General features: G+C 39.3%; 1 protein-coding gene and 1 non-coding gene across 2 annotated transcripts in view; both read right to left on the minus strand.

Moving 5' to 3' along the window:
- Positions 1–27010, minus strand: part of Brf (Brf RNA polymerase III subunit) — an 85228-nt gene that overhangs the window by 18885 nt on the left and 39333 nt on the right. The gene's annotated exons all lie outside the window — the stretch shown is intronic.
- Positions 15004–15146, minus strand: LOC135700445 (U4 spliceosomal RNA). The gene has a single exon (XR_010517579.1). It is a non-coding gene; the product is annotated as a U4 spliceosomal RNA (small nuclear RNA).

Below are 27010 nucleotides of genomic sequence, written 5' to 3' on the forward strand. Positions count from 1 at the left end.
GCCACGGAATGCAATATTTTAATAAACTGAAAACAAACCATAGAGCAGCCAGTAAGTGTAAACTGAGCCGTTCCCAACCTATCGGTACGGTACAGAGTGTCTCTCGTAGCAATTAATTTATCCATTAAGTGTGGTTGTTGAATGCAAGTTTCCCCAGTTAGATACAGTTGCCGCTCATCTCAAGGTGGTCCCATTTGTGTTTTTGTGAAAATTTAGAATAGGAAGGCGAATGGTAGTAAATCATCCATAATTTCAAATAACCGTAATTACACAACTACTTCAGATAATGAGAAGAAAAACAACGTCAAAGGCTGTCTCACTCTATAAGTAGCAATGATACGAAGCAAACAAAAAGTGCATTTATCTCGGTTTACTGATTTACGATATGGGACGGACTTGCCATGAGCGACAGTGTGAGTGGCCTACATCCAGCGTGTTGATGAGGTTAGATTTGAAATATTTAAACGTGGTTGTATTGAATTGGTTTTTGCAGATATTGAGGCACTTACTTCCAATGCAGATTGCCGCAATAAGCAAATATCAGAAACCCTATAAATTTGGTAAGGGAAAGCTGGCCAAAATGCACAAACTGAGTATACTTTCCTCCCGACTGTATTAGCGAGCATGACCTCATCGAAACCCATTGCCAATCGGTTTTATCTGGTCTGGATACCTCAAAAGCAACCGATGAAGTTATTGTGTTTGGTCACTTCAATCTCCCGAGGATTTCATGGAGAAAAAAAAAACTCGTAACGACTTCCTCTATCCTGATATGGATCACTATGTCATCCATTCTAACGCTTCGCTCCTTCTGGAAAAATACAGCTCAGCCACTCTTTCTCAAATAAATCATGCTAGGGTTAACTACCCCATTTTCGGCCTATTAAGCACAACCCGCACTTAGTCCTTCTTTATATAGCGTAGTTTAGCACAAAACGGAATGTTATTATTACTGATGGCTTCCAAATGTATTTACCTTTCCGTATGTATCGTAAGATTTGATAAAGAGAAACCAATCGTTGAGATATTGTCACAAGTCTAACACTGCTTCTTGACGCCAAACTCGGCCTACGAATTCTAAACTCGGCCTAGTGCATTGAAACGCCATTGAAACGCAAATGAATTCACTTCGGCGTATCGGATGAAGATAAAAATTGATTCGGTCGGAGCGCTTCTTTTGTTTTTGGAAATAATGGGTGCAAACCTTCATATCACGCGTTCTCATTGACTTCGTTCGGTAGCTTATTAACTAAAGTATCGTGCCAAACGCATAATTGACTTGTTAACTCTGAAATAATGGATTTATTTGAAGTTTTCTGCTCGATATGCCCAAAACGGGCGATTAGACCGAACTAGTTCTCTACCCTACTAACCAGAACAACCGCAGTTTGGATCTTTGTTTTGTAAGCGCCCAGGGCATAGCTCCTTTCTTATATGCGAGGCGCCCAATCCTCTGGTGAGACTGGATGGTCACCACCGGCCGCTACTGGTGTGTAAAAGTGACTACTTATAAAAAAAATCATCTGCCACCGTTTGCTACGATTTTCGCAACGTCGACCATGGTTGTATCGCTGAATTACTCTCCAGTTTAGCTTGGGACGACTTATTAGACATCAAACTATTTCCAATGTCTTGGCATATGTCATTGACAGGTACGTTCCGAAAAAGATACATCATCATTCGACCCATCCACCATGACATACGAGCGAATTTCGTCGACTGAAATCCAGAAAGAGAACTGCTTTTAGGAAATTCACCAAGCCAAGCACAATACAAACGAGTTGCGAAACGATGCTTTCCTTCAGTATCGACGTGGATTGCAGAGAATGCTTAAGTCACGTCCCAAGCAGTTTTGGAAGTTTGTCAACGAACAACGTCATGAAGCTGGTCTGCTAGTGTCTTCACGGACGAGAGACTGAGTGACGACCATGCTCGACTGGCTGCCAGTTACGTACCACTATCTGGCCAAACCATGAGTACAATCCGGATATTGATGGAATTCCATCGGCGTTTCTCAAAACGCACTTGGACAGTTTGTTGTCTCCACTGCTGCACGTTTTTTAACGCTCCGTGAACGTCGGCGTTTTCCCATCCTGTTGCAAACTAGCGCACATGTTTCCAGTACACAAGAAAGGCAACAAACAGGACGTAGGTAACTATATTGGCATCACTTCGGTTAGCGCTGTTGCTAAATTGTTCAAACTCGTTGTTATATAAGCGTTACTCGCTCACTGTAAGCCGTATATTAGTATCGCCCAGAATGGTTTCATGGCTGGTCACTCAACTGCCACTAACTTGCTGTACCTTACTTCCTACATCTCTAACAGTATGTCGGATCGTGCTCAGGCGGATGCCTTCGATAAATTGAATCATTGCATATCAATCGCAAAACTGGACAGGCTTGGTATCCAGGGCTGCCTTTTGTAATGGTTTCAGTCGTACATCACCGATCGCTATCTTACTGTTGTCATTGGTGATCCCCTGCCACGTTCGGCACACCCCAGGGTAGTCACCTGGGACCCCTGATTTCCCTGATTTACTTCAACGACGTGAGTCTGGTTATTGAGGGACCACGATTATCTTACGCAGATTACCTTAAACTCTTCCTTCGAATTCACTGTTGCTTCCTTCAACATCAGCTGGATGCTTTTGCTGATTGGTGTATTCTGAAAATGCGTTCCTCAAAACGCGCAAGAAAGAGACTATTATGTTCAAGTATGTTTTGTTAGGCACTGAAATTGAGCGTCATAGTCAAATTAAGGACCTAGGTGTGATTTTGAATACACAACTCTCTTTCAAGCAGCAAATTTCGTATGCCGTCGACAAAGCTTCCAGAATTTTAGGGTATATCTTCAGGATTGCCAAACACTTCACGAATATCTACTGCCATAAATCGTTGTTCTGCTCCTTGTCTCGCTCCATATTAGAATACTGCTCGATTGTCTTGACTCCTCACTACAACAACGGTGTCGAAAGAGTCTAGCAGAGTTGCGACCTATCACAATCACCATCATCAAACAGCTGATGGTAGTAACGCTTTGTACATTCCTATCAATGTGGTCGTCGAAGCTCTCTCCATGACCATCCATCAAGTTGACGAAAGAAGTAAAAAGCAACTGGTGAATCTCGTCTTCTGTTGTGATCCATCACCGATCTGGTCATTCCTGACAATCACGACACTCATCTGTGCTCGTTTTGAAGCAGTTGCTGCTTTGCTTGCTTATGTGAGTGTGTTGGTGAGTGAGCCCAACAGCTTCCGTTTAATGTTGCCTGCTTTGTTTGTAACTCACACACTCGCGCCTGCCGAGACGAACTTGGAATGCGAAGGCATTGTTTTCATTTTCTTCTGTCGTTTCGCTTTTTCTCATGATCGTACTGCAGAAGTCTTCACTGTTTTCGTTGTGCTTTTCATTATCAGCAGCGAGTGTAACGATTTGCTTGTGAGCAGCGACCATTACTGGTGATTGTTGTTTGCCATGGCTCTAACTCTCACTGCGTGACAAAACGATCTGTAAGCGATAGTCGGTTGATGCGAAGACGAGTGTCACGTGAGTGTCATGATATTTTGCATCACTGGAGTCTAGTATGGCCATCTATATCCAAGAAAGAAAATGATTCCAAACTCGAACTACGGGTTTAAATTTCGTACAAACACATAAAAATTTATCTTGGGGCCTCCTTTAGCTCAGTCGATAAAAGCGCAAGATCATAGTGAGGTGGTTGGGTTCGATTCTCGGTCCAGTCTAGGAATTTTTCAGGTTGGAAAATTTCTCGACTTCCCTGGGCATAGAGTATGATTGTTTTTTTTTTCGTGTTGGGTGTATTCATCACTGCGACCATTACTTTGATCTATGATTGTACTTGCCACATGATTATACTGATGTGAACATTGTACAGGCATCGAAAGCTTTCAATTAATAACTGTGGAAGTACATCTCAGTGTTCTAGATGAGAACATGTAATAAGTTAATGTGCGATATGCAATAAGTTAGGAACTTCATTGGATTTACTACGTCATACGGATGAAAGCAAACATGGATTGGGAAAATGGATTCGCTGTGCTTATTTTGTTTTTGAGAACAACGGGTGTAAATAATCATACTTTGCTCTTTTAAAGACTAAAGACTAAAGTTTTGAACCCCTTTGTACGGTGGTGTTTAAAGTTTGCTCTCTGTTTTGTGCGTGCGTTCGTTTTCATAGTTTTCGGCTTCATTTGCCTGATCAGCGCTGGCACTCTGCCTCCCGGACGGTTATACGTGTTTGATTGGTGGTTTCCTCGCTTTTCGAAAAGTTTTAAGCTGGGTTTAGACTACACAAGTCAAATGATCAACACAGTTGAATTCAATTGGCTTGAAAAGTTGAGTCTGGTTCAACTTTTTCAATTCAAGGGAGTTGATCAAGTCAGTTTACACGTTTCAATTCAACTGACTTGATCAATTGGCTTGCCCTGTCTAAACCCAGCTTTAGAATCGAGAAAGAAAACATGATTCATCGTGATTGTATGCATCAGAAGATTTGGCGCTATCTCCGTTGTTGGATTTTTTTTAGTTTATGATGTTGGTTCGTTCGCAACTATTTAAAAAAAATAACTGTTTTCGATCGAAAGTGTTTCAAAAGTACTTTTGAACGTGTTTCGCAGTTGGGTGTGGTAAAATTCGTGCATTGCCGGTTCATTTTCAGTGGAAATTCCGTATCACAAAATTCCCCACCGCTTCCTTCTTTTTTTTTGTCATTCGACGACGACGGGTGTGCTTTCGCGAGAGTGATGTTTATTGGATTCATTTCTTTGAACGGCTGTGTTTTTTTGAAATCAGCGGTTGTAAGTGTGCTTGCGAATTGCTTTGCCTCCTGGGAGCCCTGTTCACCGTGTTCGGATGTCTCGCTTTCATTGTGTAGTTCTATCGAGAGTCTTTCAGAGACGATAATTTTTGTTTAGCTGCAGAAGAAATTAAATCGTCCTCTTACGTATAACAGACTGAGGTAAATCTAGTATCGACCTGAACTAAGAAGATTTGCAAAAGTTATTTTTATGAGCGCTAATTAGTTTATTTCATAAATCACAACAATACACAGGTGTGAATGATAAGAAGATGCTGCGGCATCCAGATAGGTTGTTCCTCCGCTGAACTATTTTGGGTGTTACTGCAGCTTTCGGTGTGTACGCATTACATTAAATTCACATTACAGTTATGACCCGATTCTGTCAGCCTCTCCGCGCATCAGAATGTTATTTTTCAGTAACTTTACATAATTGTGATTTCATATCTTCCTCCTTTAAGATGGATGTTTAAGATGCATATACTTTGCTAGATGACAAAATGGGGTCATTGCTGTATAATTATTCTCTTTTTCAGCCTTCATTCAGACTGGATCTATTGATTTAAATTATTTAAGTTTTCAGCTCTTCGATAACGGAACATCATTAGATGTATACTGTAATGATTCACTCTTACAGCTTTCACCCTGGTTTTGTCTGTTGATTTGATTTGTTTGAATTGGTTGTCAGCTCTTTGGTGTTGGCAGTCGCGGGCGGTAAATTTTCCTCATGCTCATGCTCTAAGTTTATTTTCAGCTTTTCGATGATGGAACGTCTTCAGATTTATATTATAATGATCCACAATTTTGTTTCGGCTTCAGGCAAATCCAAGTATAATGCATGATAACACTGATTCATTTAAAACCATGGTCGCATCACTTATCAAGGTGAATCCTGATCCAACGAACCCAACTTACTAACAAAATCTCCGTTCCTGTGTCTTTTGTTGGAGTGCAGAGGTGAACACGGCCCACAAACAACAAAGGTCACTCTAATATTCCTTCCCTACTCCCACCTGATTGCAAGGACGTGGCCGGTGCCGTTATTGATCTACAAAATATGGAGTCACTGAAACTTGTACAATGCGAATAGACGGTCACTCCCAGCCCCATTCAGTTGATTCATTGTACAATTTCACTGATGCTGATAAATCACGGAGTAGCAACCATTGCTATGTGCAGTTAGTCTAAGCTAAGTTTCGTGCTGTAGGTGTTGACCTTAAGTACCGTACCAAACGTATACTTGAATCGTTAAAGTCGAAATCATAGATATATTTTATCTTTGCTGTTCGATGGAACGAAAATGGGCGATTAGGCCGATATATCTGGTGAGTCCGTTTAACCTAAGAGGATCTTTGCAACAAATACAACCGGTGATGTTTTCCTTCTCCGATCTATAGTGTGTCTAGTCCCAATCGTGGGCCATGGATTGGAAACCAACCTTGACTAAATTTTTTGGATAGATGAATTGCATCGAGATGGTGCATGAGGTATTAAACTACATCGGAATGGTACATGAAGTGGTAACCAACCTTCACTGAAAAGTTTGGGTGCATGAATTGTATAGAGATGGTGCATGCGGTGGAAATTGAAATGAAATTAAAAAATTAAAAATTCTTTCATCTTAAAGGAGGGACCATTCCCTCCCTAACCCCCTGTATGCACACTAGTGATCGTGGCAGATGGAATGAATCCATCTATAGAAGGTCGCTGACGATCTTCATTTGTATTGCTTCGATCCTAGCTATCCAAGTTATCTGATATGGGCATCATACAACAGTATTAGATTTAAGGAGTATAATGCTATTTTGAAGATGAACCCAAGTTGTTTGATTTGCTCTCGACATCATATCATTATAATGAAGGCGAAAGATAAACGTAGAGTGATATGATCGGGTGTAATTGGTTTCTGTTTACGATGAAACGAGATAACGCAACATTTGCGGACACCACTCTGTAAAGCAATATATAATTTGTTGTAAAATTAGGCAGTCATCGAGGCATCTTGTATAAATTTTGACGTCTTCAGCATAGAATAAACGCTAGCCGAGCAGTAGGACATATCGTTGATGAAGAGGGAGAATAACATTTTAAAACAACGAAAAACCTTTTGAGCGCAAAAGAATTAATATATTAACATAGGGTGGCTGGCTTGAGCGCTGCGAGACCCTATTCCAAGCAAGAGGTTTTTCTAAAGAAAATAATTAGTAATCTATCTAAAAGATGCTCTATCATACTGCAAAAATGAGCGTTTTAATTTATTGTTTAACACAAGCTTGGAATACGGTCTCGGGGAGCCGAAGCCACTCTCCACCCTACATAAATTACGTTGATTTTTTTTTATCTATTCTAGACTCCCTCCCCGCTAGTAGCGTATTTCTCTATACCTAATACATGACCGGTAACAGTTTTTGTAGACTTCCAATCTCTCCACGATCTTCACCTAAAATGGTACGTCATTTATGAATCGTTCGTATGCTATAGAGTGCAGAAAATAGTTCATCAAACTAAGAACTTCCATACCTTTTCCCAGCTTCTAAGCGTTAACTCCCCCCCCCCCCCCCCCAAATATGTTAATCATGCAATCAAATTCCCGCACAGTTCCCGGTTTTCCCGATTTTCCCGGTTCAGTGCCCCCTGGTTATATCGACTAAACCCACTTGAAATGCACCATATATACTACATATTTACTGCACATGAGAGTTATAGATCAATCAGCAAAAAGAGCAAAAACATTAACCCTGGAACCCTCGACGAACTGCAAAGTGCAACGATGACGCTGGCGCCGAGCACAATGCCAATACAGTCGGGTCTGCATGTCTGAATCCACCTACCACCAGTACTGTGATCGTGTGAAGTGTCTGCCCCAGCACAGCAAAAGTTGAGTTGCTGAGTATGCGCCCAACGATCGATGCTTTATTCGTTGAGAATCGCCGAGTGAAAATCGACGTATACGCGCATAAGCACCGCGATCAAGCTCTTGTTCTTTCAATTTCAACCACAGTCAGCCGGACTTCTAGTTAGTACTTTCCGGGGGTTTATAGCCACATGAAGTTTGAATACATTCATTAACCTCTGCTTCACGCGGAACGGGTTTCGAATAGGAAGTGCTTAAAAATTCAACAGATCATAACGAGTAAAATCAACATGACGCCGTTTCGGTGTGTAACGTATTAATTCGTGACCGTGAAATTTCCAAAATGTGTGATTATTTATACTCGAACAGAGGCAGGGTAGCAGCAGCTGTATAATTGGCAGTGTACAATAACAACGCAGTTGAGATAGCCGACAGCGAGGAAATGTGAGGTGCGATAAATACCTACAAACGTGTTTAAAATTTATCCGCGGGGAGCCGACGAATGACCTTGAGAAAGACAAGTGGAATTAGATAAGCATGTAGATTCACATACATGGTGGAATTCATATTTTTTAAAGGAAAAAGTTCATCAGCTTCTGACGAGAACGCGCGAAAATACAGAAGATGGCAGAATCTAAAACCCTAGTTCTTTCTCACAAAACAACGCAGAAACTTGTTTTTCGTTGGATCAAGAAATAAAAAAAAACTGCATTCTACATTTCATTGTACCCACACATAGGAGCAATGCGTCACGTTTTCCATAATTGTACAGTGTACGTGCCGTGTCGATGTCCGGAACGAAGAATTTAATCTATTGTTAGTGCTGGTAGGAGACGAACCTGGCCAGGAATGGTGACATCGACGCATTAGAAACTTATAAATTTGCTTCACTTGATCAATCAAGTTGCAAGGTTCTGGTTTTGAATGATAAATTTAAAGCTTTGAGACCTAACAAAGGAACTTGAAATTAACGTCCGAAGGTTTGTTTGAGTTGATGGACTGTTTTGCCGGTACGGTTAATGATTCTACACCCAACGAAGGATTGTAAGATTCAATTACAAATTTTGAGGAATTTGTGTTACAAAGGTGTACATCCATTTAGGTGAATTATGTGTGTGTGTGTGTGTGTGTGCATTGGTGTGACAGCTCAATTCCTGCTACAACCGGAGAAACGGTTTGTAAAAAAAAATCTACTGATGTTGGATTGTTGTCTCCGTTGTTTAGTTCTCAGTGTTCAGTGTCAGTGCAATCTCTACTTGATGATGTTCTTTTTTTTAAAGGATTTGAATGGTGTCAACTGCATGTATTTTTGTCTTTTTCTGTGATATTTATTAACATTATGTTTACACAAATCATGTGTATTGGTTATGAAGAGGTTATGTTGAAAAATATGGACTTTGTAAAAGTGGCTGCAGAAAACTGGCTGTATTGTCCTTGGTTTTGGTTTGGGTGTATCTCACCACTTAAAATGTGTTCATCGGAATTAAACCAGAAGCAACATGCAAAGGATATCCAAATTAACAATCAAGTTTAACAGAGATTCTGTTATAATAACATGCGGTTTCATACTCACAGTGAACTCTTATAGTTGAACGTAATGGCGTATCTCAATCCTAAATCTACCTGTCGAAACGGAAAAACAACATATATAGCTATTAATAGACACTAGACTGATGCAAAATTTGAAATTTTCGCTCCACAGTGATCAAACGGTTTCGAATCGGGTCCTCCGAAAGTTTAAACTCATTTGATAAGAAACTGACTTGGCACAAACAATTTGAAGTTTATATGGAAATTACTATGGGAAAACAAAACTTTTTGGTCATTGTCGTCTATTCTTTTTACATATTCTACTGTTAACAAATTCCATTCTATTCGTATGGCAATTTTTATCAGCTACAACTTTGCAGAAAATCATGTTTCAGCCAAACGCCAAATTAAATAGTTATTAATTGTTTAAGATATTGATGATCTTATGGCAAGATTGAGCAATTATGGGCAACACTGTATTCTGCAGTGTGACATAGTAGCCATGATTTTTGTCCTCTATTCTACGCGCCATAAACACCAATGTTGCCTGCTGAACAGTTGATTGAGCATAATCATAAGAGATCAGTGACTTGAATCATTAATAATTTTTGTTCCTTACTTTTGACCGAAAAGTGGTCTCAAAAGTCCAAGTTGTAGCTGAGAAAATTTTCAACAAGCTCAGCTATTATTTTCTAAAGTAGAGTGAACTGGTGAATTTTGAGATATATATGAACCGAAATTATGGTTTCTCCATAGTAATTCCCATATAAACTTCAAATGGTTTGTGCCAAGTCTAGAAACTGACTAAATGAGTTTAAATTTTGGGAGGCTAATCAGAGCCTAATTTGGAACCGTTTGAGCACTGTGGAGCGAAAATATCAAATTTTGCATCAGTCTAATAGACACACATAATTTGAAACTAGAAGATTCTACGCATTTTGGAACCGGTTTTAATATAATGATTATGCTAAATCTTGCCGGAATTTGAAAAGCAATTTAAATTTCTATGATTAACATTGCCGATAATCCCAACTTCTTTTAACTCATATCCGCCCTGTGTTCTATAATAAGAACAGAGGCACCAAACTATCAATGTCCTATAAATAGGACAAGATTTTTTATTAACAATACACTCAATTCTGAGGCCTTATTGGGGAAGTTGAAACGAAGCGTTTTTCGTAAGAACGGTTGTATATTAAAAACTCGATTCGACTTGGTTGCATAATGTGGTTCTTGTTATTGCACGATTACAATATTATAAATTTTGCACTTATGGTGGATTATGTGCAACGCTTCGGTGGTGGCTTCCCAGCTGGCGCTATTAAGTGCATTCTAGACGTCAATCGTAATCGAAGGTTTTCCTGGTTTCGGTAACAATACTAATTTCTGTATATTCCATTTTTTTGTCGGGAATTTAAACTAATGCGTCCATTGTTTAGAACTTTTGTAGTAAGTTTACTGTACGTATCATGTAAGCCAACCACCATTAATGGATTACATCATTCGAGCTGTTTAAAACGACATTTCCTACCACTCGAACTTTGCAGTGGAACAATATTTTGATAAATTTTCTTCCAGAACCTTGAGAAAATAAGGTCTTATTCCTGCTAAGCTTGAAAAATCTGAAGTTTAGAGCTTCATTTTCTACAAATCGCTGATAGAACGTCGTTCCAAAACTGCTCGACAATATGATTAATTGGGTGATCAGCTGGTTGCCTCGGCATGTTTCCAGTCAGGTATGATGTGGTTTATGAAACCAACCACCTTTCCAGGATTAGCAGACCAAATCTCATTGAGCTGTAAACAACTACTACAACTTGACAGCAGATGCTACAAGGTTTCGCTTTTCATATTACAGAAGCAACCAATATCATTCTGCTTCCAGCCAATGCTGAGAAACCTAAGAGAAAGACGAATGAAGTGACTAAGGTGGTAGAATGTTGCGAAGCTACACGAATTCAACAAAAAAAAGCTAGAAGTCTCTTCGTCGCAACGATTTTGTCGATTGGAGCTGATGTTGTGACGCCCTGCTTGTATTCCTCCAGTGTCGTCTCTTTCTGTCTCACCATACGGTGCAGGTCTTCTTCTTAATTCCTTTATTTAACGTCGGTCTCTGTTCCGCATCTAGTGCCAATCACCGACGGACATGGATTGCCATCCATTGACGGCAATCTAATGTGCAGGAAGGCAGCTTCCACACCTGCGTAGGATATCGCACCCAACAACACACATGGGCCGGGACCAACGGCTTTACTTCCCTTCCGAACGAAGACGTGACCAGAGATTTTTATGCCTCAGAAATATCCCACCGACCTCGGCTGGGATTGAACCCAGACCCATTGGGATATGAGAAAGCAGTCACGCTTACCACTACACCACCGGCGCCGGCTGTACGGTGCAGGTCGTTGGGTCGTGCTTCAGGAAGAGTCCCTCAATGATGACTGTCAGTCTGCCTAGACCAATGCTGCAAAATCTCGACCATACACGACGATATTTACAAAATAGCTCACTAGAGCTAACAGTCATCATCAAGGTAAACCATGTCAAATGTCAGTGACAATCCTGACAGTGACGAACATGTACAGTTTTTGTTATTAGCTAAATTTGAAACGAAATTAAATTAACTAAGCAAAACGATTCCATGGAGCCGTTAATGCAATTAACGTCATTAGACTGATGCAAAATTTGAAATCTTCGCTCCACAGTGTTCAAACGGTTTCAAATCGGGTCCTGATTAGCCTCTGAAAGTTTAAACTCATTTGATACGAAACTGACTTGGCACAAACCATTTGAAGTTTAGATGGAAATTACTATGGGAAAACAAAACTTTTTGTTCATTGTCTTCTAGCCTTTTTACATATTGTACTATTAACAAATTCTATTGCTATTCTTATAGGAATTTTTATCAGCTACAATTTTGCAGAAAATCGTTTGTCAGCCAAACGTCAAATTATGGCAAGATTAAGCAACTGTATTGTGGGCACACTGTATTCTGCAGTGTGACATAGTAGCCATTTTGGTCATCTATTCTACGCGCCATAAACACCAATGTTGCCTGCTGAACAGTTGATTGAGCATAATCATAAGACATCAGTGACTTGAATCATTAATAATTTTTGTTCCTTACATTTGATCGGTCTTCAACAAAGTTGTAGCTGAGGAAAAATTTAACAAGGTCAGCTATCATTTTTTTAAAGTAGAGTGAACTGGTGAATTTTGATATTGATATGAACCGAAATTATGGTTTCTCCATAGTAATTACCATATAAACTTCAAATGGTTTGTTCCAAGTCAGTTTCTTACTAAATGAGTTCAAATTTTTTGGAGGCTAATCGGGGCCCAATTCGGAACCGTTTAAGCACTGTGGATCGAAAATTTCAAATTTTGCATCAGTCTAGTGTATAGGTATAGGTATGTATGGAAACAGTTGTGGCAGACACATGCAAAGATTAAATCTTTGATGCAGCATGCAAATATATATATTGTTAAGGGGAAGTCAAGGCTGATTTCGATGTAGATGTTATAATTTTCCCCATTAGGCTCTTAAAATTATCAAAAAAAAGCTATCGGAATTCGTTTAAAAGTAGTGTTCGACCATTAGACCAAATGGTTTTCAGCTTACACAGACTTAATTAAAATTTGACAAGCTTTCTTAAACAGTTATGTTTTTTTAAGATTTTCAACACTGATATTTTTCAAGACTATTCGGACTAGGGACTTTTAGATAGATCTCGGACGGCGGTTTTAGGTTTATTCGAAATAGAAGGAATTTCATACCCTGAAATTTAAAAGATTCAATTTTGTCAAATTATTAATATGCAATATTTTTAAGTAGAGGAAATAACTCTAATGTTGGCCTATGAATCTAAGATTGGGCCCATCGCCAAAAATCTGCTATTTATCAATTTTATCTAGATGAACTTGTCATTGGGACGGTACTAATGGATATTTTTGGTCGCTATTGAAAATTTAGTCCATTGCTTAATTCATGTATGGGCCCAAATTAGGGGGATTTAGGCCGACATTACATCCATTTCCCCTATTATAACGATATTTTTTTATTTGTAAGATGACAGGTTTTATTTGTCATACACCAAATTTTTCCTTCTCTTCTAGCATCTTACGTATAAACATTATTATTTTAATATCTCATAGTTTCGTAATTTCGAAAAGTAGCATTTTAGCTGTAATAAGCATTTGTAACATAGCTTTTCACAGACCTTTCTATTTGACTGGATAGTTAAGTTTGGCTAAGAATCGCTATAGTAGCTTTTTCTTCATCTTCATGACATTTAGCCTTATTTTTCCTTCAATTATGTGCTGCTTATTCTCTTTGTCAGACCAGCAAATGTTCTTCGCAAGTGAAATAATTTTACAAAATTCGGCTTAGTGACCAGCCGAATTACTTTCGGCCTAATGTCCCAGCATCAACAAGTCTCTTCCAATCCGTCTTATTTTATTCTCTGAAGATTCCTTGTATGCTCTTCGGAGCTAGCTTGGTATTCCCTTGCGAATTCCCCTGCACATCAGAAATTTCAAGGTATTTAGTTCAAAATTATCTTGGATTTCTTCTGAAAGTTCACTTGGAATTCAATTTAGAAGCGTCACCTTGGAATACTTCCAGAAATTTATTGATATTTTCTTTAGCAAATCCTTGGGGTTCTCCTCTTCAAATTCCCCACGGAATTTCTGAAAATTCCTCATAAGAATTCCTTTGGAAGTCATCTAAGCATTTGCCCGTTACGTGGGTAGATCACCTTTCCGTGGTACGTTACGGGATGTAAGATCTACCACCGATTCCTAGTCCTGACTACTTTAAACTTGGAGAACAGGATTTTTCAGTAATCAAAGGAACACATCTTAATCCTTGTTACTTTTTATGCCTTGTTGATAGTGACAAGACTCGGCTTTGTCCACCGAGGATGATCTTGAAACAAGGAAAAACTAGTTAATTTGTCTTCATCTATGTGATTCCTAATCGTCCATTCGTTGTTCCCTAGTTTGAAGTGGTTAAGACTAGGGTTCTGATGCATGGTCATTATCGGTGTCATTCCTTAATTTTGTTGCTAAGGAATCCAATTTTGACTGACAAAAGGCGCCGCGCCTTTGAAGGGTGTTTCAACACTCCGAAGGGTATGAAGAGTGGGACCTTTCAATTAGAGTCGGATCCTTGCGATAAATGCAAGAATAACAACTGTAAAATAATCGAATACTTCATCAATTCTCAATAATGATGGAATAATGTCGCACTAAACTAAGGACACGGGATATACTACAATAGATCAAATTACTTGTCGCAGTGGTGTTAGGTCCCGAGCAGAGGGAAAAAAACATTTCTTTGGAATTACAGTGTGGGTTCTGTTTTGGCAACACGTTTCCAATGTATCTAATTCCCTGCCCTTTGGTTTAATAAGGGTTAGGGCGCGTTCTGCCAGGTTGGTCGAGGCAGATTTCATGTGTGAGTAAGTGATGAACATGTAGTTTCAAAGAGCCTGAATGAAATATGGCACTTGCGAAGATCACTTGAAGATACGATATGACGGGACATTGATACTGATTGTATAAAACACAAGTAAATTCTTCCAGAAATTAGTTAAGATAACATAATGAAAAATGTGTTAATTGTTAGTGTACGCACTCTGAACTTTTCGGTAAAATTTATGCAATTCAATTCAATTGCTTTTCAGCTACTTTGAAACTAAATCTCCACTAAAATGACAAGATTTTGATCATTTAAACAAGGTTGAACATGTTTTGATATTATTTTCAAATTCAATAGCCTTTAAAATGAAGGTCAAAGTTTCACCGAACGTTCAGCTGTTCTGATTTCGGTAAAATTTACCGAACACGAAAACAAAATCTTAGTGTGTAATTAGTTTTCAACTAGCAATAATCGCACCTCGGTTGTACCTCATTGGTTACGATATCGCCACTGCGCAAAGTTCTTAGTGTGTAATGTTTCATTTAAATACTTTAAATCGTGTTTAATTAAAATGTTCCCTCATTTCACATCCTTGAACCATTTTGAGCGGCCATCCCGTTGTGCATATGTCACATAATTGCTAATAATGTATATATCTATATCTTTTCCCGTACCATGGAGTCAACAAAGTAAACGTGAACAAAGAGCTGCAAAATGGAGCACATGCGATACGACAACGGAGTGATGCTCGTTAATAAAATACCCGGAGAAACTGACCATTTTCCGCATTGGTGTTACAGTTTTATAAGACGCAAATAGGAACTCAAGATTGTCATACAAAAATAATGAACGTCGAAATATCGTATAACACATCAGAAATAACATAGGAGACTTTCGGGAGACTAGTAGCGACTAGTAGTGATGCAGAGAAGGACAACGAGTTCACAAATAGGCACGAAAATTGGACAGAAGAAAGTGAAGAAACAGCGAAAGTTGATGAGATCGTTTTAAATTTGTAATTTTATTATTGCTTATATATGCAAAACAATGCTGGGATTGGGAGAGAGGGCACCCGATTGAAACTATTTAGATGGGGAGAGTGAAATTGTCAACTCCCTATTGTTAATGTTTCGTGGAAAAAAGGGCGGGCTCTTCTCCACACTCATTGGGGTATCCTTCTGTCGGACGGCTCGTTTTTTCACCAATTGTATGATCATGTGGCTGGAAGGAGATTCTCTACCATCCCGTGGAGGCGTATAGGTGAATTTACCTATCGATCCACCAAACCCGTTTTGGCACTTCATACAGTGACATGTTGAGGACAATCAGAGGTTATTAAGCTTGATCAAATCAAACAGTGAGGAGCGCCCACTGCTATCGGACTTAGTTTCTGTGCTACAATGAGTGGTAGACAATTATCATTCATTATATCATACACTTCTCCAATGTATCTAATTTGCTTTTGCTTTGTATTTAAATATCTCAAAACCTCTATAACACTGATTTCGTCTGGTTGATGTCAATTGCTTTTTAGGGGTGGCTTTCTCAGTCTTAAAGTAGAAACAATTGGTTTTTTTTTACGTTCCCGACGTTTCAGCTGTTTTGGTGCGGCCTTTCTCAAAGGTTGTAATGTCTATCGTTTCCCGAGAAAGGCCAATACCAAACCAATCGTTTCTACTATAAGATTGAACAAAAGTAATTCCTATTTAATACTTTTCTTAAAATTTCAAGGTAGATGTGAAACTTCGGATGTTATCAGATAATCTGGTTGCAATTATAAAAAAAAATGTGAAAAGTTATAAAGTCAAACATTGTGTGTTGCCGGGCCCTTTTGTATCAGCAGAATACAACTCTCCTTGAAATTCTCTTGACATTTTCTTCTGAATTTCCGTGTAATTCTTGTTAGAATTCCTTTGTAGCTATCATCAGAAAACGATCCCTTTGAAATTCTTTTCGGAATTCTCTTGCAACTCTCTTATAGTTTTTTATTCTGAATTCTCATGGCTTCTTTGAAATCGTTCTCAGAATACTCTTTGAATTAACTCATGAGAATTTCCTTTGAATTATTATTCAAATTCACTTGAAATTCTCCAAACAATAACCATTGAATCCTAATGAGAAATCCATTAAAAAATAATCCCAACATTTCGCCGAGAAATCGCCATGAATCAACAGCCGAAATCGCTTGAAATTATCATTAGGATTCCTTTTTAATATTCCTTAGCATTCCTTTTCAGATTTATCCAGAATTTTTTTTTTCAAATTACCAAAATCTTGAAAATCAGAGATCGAAATTATATATGATGTGAGAAGATAAACGGAACTTTTCACCCGTACAGATAATGAAAAGATAAAGCAAAGAGCGAGCGAACTTTGTTCACGTAAAGCAATTCTCTCGAGAAAAGCATCCATGATAATTTCTGCTCATTTGGTAGTGACAGCCGATAATTTTTCACTCTTCTCGAGAACCCAATTTTCAGCTGTCTTCAGACAGAACTGAGCTCGTGTCGTAAAAGACTGGGATTGCGGTGGTATAAGAAAAACAACTAGCACTAAACCGGGAAGACAGTAACAAATGCGCTTCGGGACAAAACGCTCGATGTGGTTTTTCATAGCTTTCCCGTTCTTCATTAAAAAAATTTAATAAGCAATATTGCGTTTTGCCCTGGGGTGCATTTTAGCCTGTTCTATCCTACTGCCACAAATCACGAGTCAGCATCGCCAAAAATACTGCCCGTACGGCACGGGCTCGGTTCTGTCTGAATTTAAACTTTCATGTAATAATTAGCGCATAGTTTTTATGTGAATCGTTTAGCATATCCATTTGACCCAAACAATCCAAAGCTTTTCAAAATTCGCCTCTGTAACGCTTATGGAAAAGTTCCACGTTTAGCAGTCGGTCTGTGGTGGGCCGCTCCATTAGAAAATCCCATAACCAACATCCAATCTGCGCGTGAAAGCACGTTAATGGGCTGTTTACACTTATTCTAGTGCACTAGCACAACCAGCTCAACCAACTAGCACAAATTTCAGTAGTTTCTGAAATCTCATGCTGGTAGATGCTGACGTCCTGTTTACATTATGCTGGATACTTTTTAGTACAGTTCTAGTACACTAGCGATAGTAATCCAGCGTATATGTAAACACCCCATAAATGGTTGACTGGGTGTGACATTAAACCATGTCAAACTACGTCATCTAGTTGAAAAGGAGAACAAAAGAGCCGACAAATACACATCGCCTAACCTGTTAACAGCAATGACACTTTACCAGATGTTTGATCGCGAAAAATCTAGGGACCCCCTTGTTTATTTTGATAACGTAAGGTACTTTAACAAGTTTGTTTCATTAAAAAATAATTAGAAAAATTACCTATGTTTTGAGCTAACGAACTTGTTACAGAACCTTACGGTATCAAAATAAACAAGGGGGTCCCAACTTTTTTTTTTTGTTAAAAAATCTGTCACATTCGGCTCAAACGCTTATTTCCATATTCCTGCTCGGACTCCAGCAACACACGAGCGAATATTTTCGGTATCAAATGGGAGATGAAAAAGTTTTCTCATCGATTTTGAGAGAGCGATATTTTCACGGTTTGGATGGGAGAGGATAATGAAGAATCGTTGAAGAATGAGAGATGAAAATATTCCCAATGCTCAGCTCTGCGCAAAGCAGCTTGAGGGATGCGTAGCTTATCTTGCAGCTGAGCGAAAATTTCAATCTCTGCTGAAAATTCATCAAAGGCCAAGAGCCTTGACATTTTTCAGAGACCCAGTATCTTCTTCCTCATATTCGCATTTCAGGCTTATTGCTTATCGCATATTAGCTTACTTAGTGCTCTAAATGCACTTCCACAGTTATTAATTGAGAGCCGTCGATGCCAATACCAATGCATGCATTTGTATATTGTGTGGCAAGCGCAATGATACTCTATGCTCAGGAAAGTCGAGAAAATTTCCGACCCGTAAGATTCTCTCACCGGGAATCAAACCAGCCGCCATACCTTTACTGACTAGGCTATAAGGCAGGCCCAGTATCTTGTTTCTTTCAAATTCAAAAAGTTTGAGAAAATTAAAATTCATTAAAAAAAATTATCCAGGTCTATGCTAATTTATCTAAGTTTGAATTTATTTGGTATGTTTAGGATCTCAAAAAATTATCTGAGTAACAAATCTCGAAAAATTAAACACAATTTCTGAAACAATTTCCAAGTTTCTCATACTTTTCTAATTGCGGCAAAATTATCCATTCAGCCTAATAGTATTCTGGCTAGTAGTCTTCAAGTTTGTTTTTGAATATATACGTCTGTGAGTTCTGTTCTAATCATACTCATGGTTAATTTTTATGATACGAAATAAGTATAATATTCAACATTTTGGAAATTATTACCATTCAGAAAGTTCTGGAATAATTATGTGCTTTGTGAATCATTTGGTCACGGGTAGAAAAAGATAGATCAAAATCTAAAATCGAAAACTCAAACTTTAGTTAACAACTTAACAAAAAATTTGGCGTTTACGCCAATCTTTATATTTAGTCTTTTGCGTAAAAAAATTGGACTAACAACTTTGGAACAACTTCTACCGTAAGAGACGAACCAGCTACAGGCTGAAAGTCTCTATAATAAAGCAAAAAAAAACTTCTATCGTGGCTACCTGCATAACTGTTTACATTCAGACCAGAGCTGGTAAATATCACGGCCGTCATTTGACGATGAGAAAACAGGTCCTCTCATATCACGAGACGAAACTACCTATCATTAGCTTTCTTGTCATTTTTCAATGATCATGAGAATAATTCTTATGTGGTTTTGACGTCAGCATTTCTAACTGATTTAGATGAATTTAAGCTAACAACCGTATGTAATCGGTAGAGTGAATACATTATTAAGGTTTCCTCGGTACAAGTAACTTTAATAGCATTAAATGAGCTAGTAATTACGATGATCACAACACTGTCACGTTCTGTCATGACAAAAAATTCGATGAGATTTTGAAGAAAATCTCTATCATCGTTTTCTCATGATAGTGACAGAAGTATCTCTGTAAATATCGCGCGAGATCTTTCATTGAAAATGACATTTGCCAGCCCTGATTCAGACTCTTATCAATGATCAAATAAACAGATGCTGTAAACATAAACCACATCATTCAAACTAATCTTCACGCATAGTTGCATGATAAAAGTATTTACTTTGCTAGTTATGACATTATACCAACAGTAGGTTGTTAAGTTACCTGTGATGGCACATTTAGCAATGAGCAGCCAATGCAAACGACACTGGTGACCGTATTGTCATATCGTACACATATCGCATACAAAACGTTTCAGGCACAGGTTGTCATTGAAGATCGCCAACAGTGTGCCACGCACATAAACGTGTACTGCACTATTGTATAATCGTAGTTATAAAGAATGCAGCGCATTATTTCTAAATTCAATGTATCGTAAACGGTTGTACGCGTAAATGAAAGTCAGTGTTGATGGTGGGATCGCAAGAAGAGTATGAACGGGCAATATTTTATGCTCCATAATTGTGTAGAAGAGAATAGTGGAATAACTAGGTTTGCAGGTTCACGTGTACATATACGTTAAGTGAGCAGTAGCGTTGCGCTTTCAGTTTCTATCACCATAATAGGGATGTTCCAATTTCCACCGATTTGTTCACTACTTAGTACATGTACTTAAACAAGCTCAGCTCTCCTACAAGTGCATAGCTTTTTTTTTAAATCAATTTCCTAAATTTAATGAAATACCCTCATCCGTGGTTAGATTATTTCATCTCCATCTAAATATGTTGAGCATTGCTCGCACACACCGGTTTCGCCGGTTGTGATAATTGTATATGGATACTTCTAGAAACAAAACTACGCGATTATACGGACACACCGTTTGCAACCCAACTTGGAGGCACTTCAGCCTTGTCTGAGGTTTTATTGATTAACACCAGCGGTGTTGGTTCGAATCGCTGCCATCGCCATCATTGGTATTGGCCTGAACCTCTGCTGGTTGCGTAATATCTCCGGAGAGTAAGTATGTAATTGACATAATTGCTGAAGAGGTGCATTTCTCTTCTTGTTATCTTGAATGGTATTCTCGATGAATGCGTGTTTGCTTTGCCATTTTTTGCCTTCCATTACGTGGTTTGTTTACTTTTTCATTTATCAGAATTGATATTTTGAGCGTTGTTTGTTTTGAATATCATTAGAGTCAAATTAGCAAACCATAAAGGCACATGAAATCATTATCGCCTTCAATTAGATAGTACATGTCAAGAGGATAATTCGTCTTTCAAAAAACAACGGTTATCACACTAGTACGAACTGTCTCGTCTGAAGCACGTAAACATTCAAAAATAGAAGAAATCTTTTAGAACACACGAAAAAACCGGTTATGTAGATCTGCAACCAGTAGTTTTCAGCAACCGTATTCTTCTTTGTTAACTTAGACCGTTGAACCTTGTTTGTCTGGAATCTACTACGAAGCGAGACAAACACACGGAAAATGATTTAGTGATTCTGTTTGTCAAGTTTATAGCACCCCATAATGTAATATATTTTTATTTTATGTTGGGGTTGGGATACCTATTTTATTTTAATGATTCAAGGTTGATCAATGAATCTATTAGGGCCATACTAATAATACGTAAGTCAATGTTGACAAATTCATTTACGCATTTTAGCCTATTTGGCGCTTTTAGAACCATTTTGGCAATTCTTTGCCATTTAGGTGTTTCTAAGCTAAATGCTTACGTTAGAAAGGATATTTTGGTGCTATTTTGGAATTTTTAGATTATGTTGGCGTTTTATGAATTGCGCTATTTTTAGATATTAAGATGTTTTTTTCGCATCCTTTCCAGCTAAAACGCCATTTGTGGACCACTGAGAATAATGCTTAATGCTGCTTTCCAATACTCGTTGCACATTGATCTCAGAAACTGTTACCGCAATCCGCAAATCTGAAGTTTTCGTCTGACAAAGATGAACGAGAATAGTACGACCCGCGGGCTCCGGCAGAGGATTTTTTTTCCTAAGCTCTTTGCGGGCCGCACAAATGAGACCGCGGGCTGTAGGTTGAGCAGGCCTATTTTAGCTCTTCGATGATGGAAGATCTTTGCATTCACTTTTTTCAGCCTTCGTTCAGGCTGGATCCATTGATCTAAATTTTTTATGTTAATTTTCAGCTCATCAATGATGGAACATTTTTAGATTTATATCATAATAATTCACTTTTGTGCAGCTTTCGTTCAAGAAAATCCAAGAATTCTTTAATGCATGATTACACTGATTTATTTAAAAAAAAAATTTTTTCATAAGCATAACAACATATTGTATCAAAACCATAATCACATCACGGTGTCTCTGGAAGAAAAACTCAAAAAAACAGTATCGCTTTAACAACCACCAAATGAATGCTTCGGATCACCCCTTTTATATAAGAATATTAGTTTTTATTTCGTATATTTCAGTGTAAATCACGTCCGGATGTTGCGATAAATTTTGTGATATGTATTTACAATTCCCTGAAGCTTCTAAATTTTTCGGATCAATCATAGAATTCTCGGAATATCCCATAATTCTAAGGAACTCTTTGTAAGTCGCTGCAAATTACCTTAAGTTAATGTGATTTTTATGATGTTATCTGATCGTCCTCGAAGTACTCGGAACTTCACTGAATATAATGTAACAATCTAAAAATGTCTAAATTTCTTAGAAGTTCTCTTGAATTTCTTGAAAATATCGGTGCTTGCTAAAAATTCTTGTCTTTTTTATTAATGGAACTTCGTTGATGTTCTCTACACTACTTAGCTATTTTTTAAATTTTCTTCAGATCTTGAAATTTCCATGATATAACACCCTTGAAATACTCTCACATTCTCCGGATCTTCATATAATTTTTATTGCGTTCCAGAAGTTTTCTCTGAGCAAACCGAAGTTTCCGGAAATTTCGGTTTCTGCAAATTCCTTGAAATGTTTTGAACTGCCTTTTAATTTTCTGATATGTCTTGATGTTCATGGAGCTTCCCTACAACTCTCAACCCTAATGAAGATCTCGGTTCTGCTTTAAAATAAATAGAATTTTTCTGGATTTCTGTGATGTTTCTGAAATATTTCTGAAGTTTTCTTTTTTTTAATTAGTTTATTAAGGAGATTTTATGCCTATGGCTAGTTCATCTCCGAAGAAAGGAGAGGGCTCAGAGTGAGTAACCTCTAGATAACATTTTGTAAATAACTTTGGTTGCTGGCTCTTCAACTTATATGGAAAAAATAACAATATATAAAATAATGAAACAGAGGAACAACAGAAAACAAAATGATTTAAGACAAGCTACAAACGATTAATTCAAAACAAAACAGAGCTCAGCTGGCATGGGTCCAATAGGGGAAATCCATCCAGCTGAAATGTCCCGACGGCCGAAAAAAATTCCTGCTATACCAAGTGGTAGATTTTGGCTTCTTTTAAGAAGGTTACTAGTGCTGCCGAGGCCGAAGTATCATTCCCGAGCAGATCGCTGATGCTGGAAGTTAGCAAGAGTGACTCCCGAAGATTTTGGAACTCCAGGCAGATGCACAGGATGTGTTCGACGGTGTAGGGTACCCCACAGATGATGCAGCTTCTGCGGAACGGCAGGCCACCATAGTTATAGAAGAGTTTGGTGTGCCCGGTTCGAAGCCGCGAAATCACGCGTTGATCCCTCAGGTTGTCCAGTTCGCTCCATGGTTCAGTTGACCCTTTGACTTTGCGGATGAAGGCAGTTCTGTTGCGGAACCACTCGGCTTCCCATGCCGCTCGAATGGTCCGCATGATCCACCGTCTGACGTCCTGTAGGGGTACCTTGTTGGTGAGTCTGGGACCCGATGTCCCGGCTCCGGCAAGGTGATCAGCAGACTCGTTACCTGGCACTCCGCAGTGTCCGGGAATCCATGTGTACACAGTGTTTGGTGGGGCGTACTTGATAATCGCCTGGATCCATGGGTGTTTTGGTGCTTCCGAGGTGATCGCATGAACGACGCTGTGTGAGTCGGTTAATATAAGTATCGGTTTGTTGGTTGGCGTCGTAGCGGCACGGAAGATCGCTGCAGCCTCGGCCGAGAAAACCGAGCATTGTGGAGGAAGACTGCTGCTTTCAGCAATACCGTCTCCAAAAATCCCGATACCTACTCCGTTTATCGATCGGGAGCCGTCGGTGTACCGATGTACGTGGTCGGCATAGTTGGACCCAAGTAACTCGGCGACTGATCTGTGCAAAATCATGGATGCATCCCCTGCTTTGAAGCGGTTCTTGATCCGATTGTTCAATTGGATTCGTGAAGAGTGCCAATTTTTCTCTCCATGCCAATGTACTTTGGCCACTGGGGGGAGGTCGATGTCTTTTTTTTTTTTTCCTTTGGTTTGTTTTTTCCGTCGATCTTGTTTTCCGTGCTGAGCACCAATGCTACCGACGTGCCAGGAAGGCAGCTCCCACACCTGGACCCTACCTATCGACCCATCAACTCATGGACCGGGGACCAACGGCTTTACTTCCCATCCGAAGGAAGGCGTGATCAGAGATGTTATGCCTCAAGAACATCCCGGCGGCGCCGACTGGGATTGAACCCAGGCCTACTGGGGTGAGAGGTAATCACGCTTACCACTACACCACCGGCGCCGTTAGGAGGTCGATGTCGGCGGCCGTGCGGAGGACTCTGTTCCCCTCGTCGAGGAGAAAGATCCTATTGTTTCCGGAGGTCTTGGCGGAAAAGGCGACGACTTTTGTGGCAATATTTGCGTTTAAGCAGAACTGGAAAGGAAGAAGACCCGCTTCGATGCATGCGGCGTCTGCTGGGGTGGATGACAGGAGACCAGATATAATGCGGATGTAGCTGTTGTAGACTGGTGCTAGGGTTCTAACCAGCTTCTCGGAAGTGATGCAAGTAATTTCCGTCCCGTAAAGCAACCTACTGTCGATGATGGCTCGCGCCACCCGGAACCGAACATCGCGGTTGTTGGATCGGTGAGGCCGAGAGATCGTTTTAACGAGGTTGAGTCTACTGCGGCAGTCCTTTTTGACCTGTTGGAAATGCTGGTCGAAGGAGAGCGTTCGGTCGATTAGTACGCCGAGGACGCGAACTGTTTTCCTGTTTGGAATGGCTTGGTCGTGGATCGTAATTGGGGTGCTATTGACTCGGTGCTGAGACGTACATACGTGGCATCGGATACTCTTCCTGGCGGACAACTGGACACCCATCGAGTTGGTCAATTTGACGACGGCAGAGACTGCCGCTTGCGCTTGCCGTAGGGTTCGGATCTGTATAGGACCGGTGGCCTCAATCAGCACATCGTCAGCGTAAACAAATATGAAAATGCGCCCAGGTAGCCGGTCAAATACCCCGTTCATTGCCACCAGAAACAACGTGACTGCGATAACGGAGCCTTAAGGGACTCCGGTCTCCTCGCTGAAACTTTTCGACCGCGTGTTCCCCACCAATACACGGAATGATCGGTCGGTCAAGAAGTTTCGTATGAAATACATCATATGCCCCTTCAAGCCCTAGTTTGTAAGTTTTTTCAGGACGGCTGGCGTCCACGCCCGGTTGAAAGCCTTGGAGATGTCCAAAGAGATGATTTCAACGTGGTGTTCCTGGTCGTAAGCTTTCTTGAGGACGTCCCCAGAGTGGCATTCTGAAGTTTTCAAAAATGTTCTTAAGGTCTCTGTTCTGAATCTTTCGGAACATGTTATGGGTTCTTGATTTTATTTCAGAGCCTCATGGAACTATCTTGAAACTGAAACTCACGCTCATGATTTTTAAACCAATTCAATAGTCTGGGCTAAAGTTTCGGGAACTTCCCCTTAAGATCTCCGGAATTCCCCAAAGATCTCTAGATCTAGCTTTTCTGAGATCATATGTATCTATTATACGCCTTTTGTCATCCATCTTATGCAAGTACTGATAGCCTAGTGGTCAAAGTATGGGTTTAATGATCGTAAGGTTCTTGGTTCGAATCCAGTCTGATGCTTTATTTTATTTTTTACATATTTTGGTTTGAAAGCTAAAAGCTAAATTCATGATTTTAACTCGGATGATTCATGATTTCGGGAATCTTGGGTACGTTACGCCAACATAGCTCATGATCTGGAAATATGAAAAATATTCTGTTTTTACAGGAAGCCAACCCCATTTGGCATGCGGACGTTTCGTCGGATGAATGTCTGGCATAAAGACCATTGAACCAGTTTACTAGAGTGCTAATGACGTACGTACCTAGACGATTGCGTATGGAAAGGCAAACTGTTTTCATTGCCTAAAAATACCATTTATATACTACTTACATGGTATTTCAAGATTTTTGCCTGATCTCAACTCAGTGTTGCCCAAGGAAGTAGAGAAATTTTCCAACCCGAAAAATTAATAGACCGGACAGGAATTGAACTCAGTCACCTCCAGCATGGACTTGCTTTGTAGCTGCGCCTTTATCGACTGAGCTAAAGGATAATCGTTTGTAACCTTTGAAAAAATAAAAATAAAAAATAACAATGCATCATCTTCAGTTATTTATGTATAGTATAAATTCTGAGTAATTAGTGAACGTAATAAAACACCCTTACATTATGAGATTCTATTGAATAATACCTGCTTAGATTTGAGGAAACATTATTTTTAAAAAAATTGTGCATTTTCATTTGAAATGCAAATTTTCTTGAAAGTTAACCTTTGCGATTCTGACGAATTTTGCTGTCCTAAATGTTGTAGGGGAATTTACGGGGTGCACGACGTTAGGCATACGGTCGTTAGGCATACGGTCGTTAGGCATACGGACGTAAGGCATACGTACGTTAGGCATACGGACGTTAGGCATAATGTACGATAGGCATAATGGACGTTGGGCATAAAGGACGTTAGGCATAATGGACGTTAGGCATAATCTACCGGATGAATTCCAGAAGGATGATAATGGAGACCGTCTATTGATTGCTGACTTCGGTGACAATAATGAAAGAGCCTTAATTTTTGGAACTCATGAACGACGTCTTGGACAGGCAAAGTATTGGGTTACAGATGGTACGTTTGCCACAGTTCCTTGTTTGTTTCGGCAACTCGTCACTGTTCATGGAAGTATCGCTCCCTCACATCAGCAGACGGTTCCGCTAGTTTTCATTCTGATGACAACAAAATCAGAATCGTTGTATCGAAAAGTATGGCAAGAAATCCTGGAAGCAGCAGGTATGTTTTTGTGTTATTGAATGAAAAACCACAGAATTAACCATTCTTGATTTCATGAGCTGTTCTTTGGCATCATATTTTATTCAACCTTGGCTGTTTTTTTGTTATTGAATGAAAAATCACAGAATTCACCATTCTTTATTTCATGAGCTGTTCTTTGAGGAAAACATTTTCTTCTTTGAC

The sequence above is a fragment of the Ochlerotatus camptorhynchus genome, unplaced genomic scaffold, assembly GCF_037179485.1.
Source record: "Ochlerotatus camptorhynchus isolate MF236.1 unplaced genomic scaffold, CSIRO-AGI_Acam_v1.1 ptg000136l, whole genome shotgun sequence".
Classification (NCBI taxonomy): domain Eukaryota; kingdom Metazoa; phylum Arthropoda; class Insecta; order Diptera; family Culicidae; genus Ochlerotatus; species Ochlerotatus camptorhynchus.